Genomic DNA, 1,351 nt, shown 5'->3' with positions numbered 1-1,351 from the left:
CTACAGTTTCCCACAGGGTCACGTTGACATAACATCTAACTGCCACAACAGCTAAAGGCAAACTGCTTGTGCTGCTCCTTTAAAACTGGAATTGAGAAAAACACATTTGCCCAATTAGTAGCTGCTATCAGATACTAGAAGAGATATTAATCTACTCAAGCAATAAAACGATTTCTGGGACAGCAGCTGCAATTGGAGTCACCACCTGGATAAGTTTCCAGGCACCCCCTGCCATTCTCAAAGATCCATCTGTTTTTTGCACTGACCAAATTGACAGGGACAGAAGAGGCATTTTCTGCCTGCAATATGGGAATTAACAGAAGACCTTGTGAGAACAGGTTAGTAAGCAGGTCAACCTTGAAGCTAGGCCCTAATGAATGTCCTCACACAGCAGTGCTGCTGGAGATAAATCTGACAGCACACTGATCCAGAGACAAAAGCTGAGATTGCAATTTAAAGAGCCTCAAGGGTGGTCTAAATAACTAATTAGAAAGCTAATTGTACATCTGTGGAGTGGCAAACTCCTCCCCTTTAAAACTGTCTTTTAGAAACTAGGAGTCTTCCCCTAGACAATGAATGACCCTTCTTAATTTGTGAAAGGGGCCCCCACTACATTCCGGGAGCAAAGCATATTTTATCTATGCTTAAGGTATCCTTTTCACCATGCCAGAAGGACTCACATACTTTCTTTGGAAATGATTCTATCTATGCTTTAATAAAATTGTTGCCCAGCCTGTGTGATCACAAGGTGTAGATGGGATCAGAAAGTGTTAGGGAGCTAGAGGCAGAAACCTCTACCTCTACCTGCCAAGGCCTCCCTCCACCCTTACAGACTGTGGGAAGCTGCTCCAGGCTGGATGGCATGAATAAATTCAGGCAGTTGAGACGAAGCCAGTACTCTTGGGAGGACCTCAATCTAGGCCAGGTAAGCTTAATTGAGTCAATGGAGTCAACCAGTACTGTCAACCACGCCTCCCAGTGGAGGGCCCTGAAAAGTCAGAATTGCAAGGAGATGACAAGCAATTCTCCAGGTCTCCAGACCCCATATGCTAATTGCCATACATTCCTCACTACCCCTGTAAAAACCCTCGCCCCCAGCTGCTGAATGGGACTTCCCTGACCTGTCCGCCTAGGTCACGAAACCTCGGCAGGGAGCCGCAGGAGCCGCCCTACTGCCCCACCTAATAAAGCTATTTCTGTTTCTGCTTTCCTTGTCCTGTCAGTTATGTCTGTCTTCCTCCCTGTACCTCAGTTTCACCTTTACACTTCTATCCTTTATAAAAATTCACTTGGATCACAAACCAGGCTTCGGTGTGAATTCATTCTCATGGGAAGCCAATGACCCAGGTAT

Source organism: Tenrec ecaudatus, unplaced genomic scaffold, assembly GCF_050624435.1.
Source record: "Tenrec ecaudatus isolate mTenEca1 unplaced genomic scaffold, mTenEca1.hap1 Scaffold_203, whole genome shotgun sequence".
Lineage (NCBI taxonomy): Eukaryota > Metazoa > Chordata > Mammalia > Afrosoricida > Tenrecidae > Tenrec > Tenrec ecaudatus.
Note: the sequence above shows the minus strand (reverse complement) of the source record.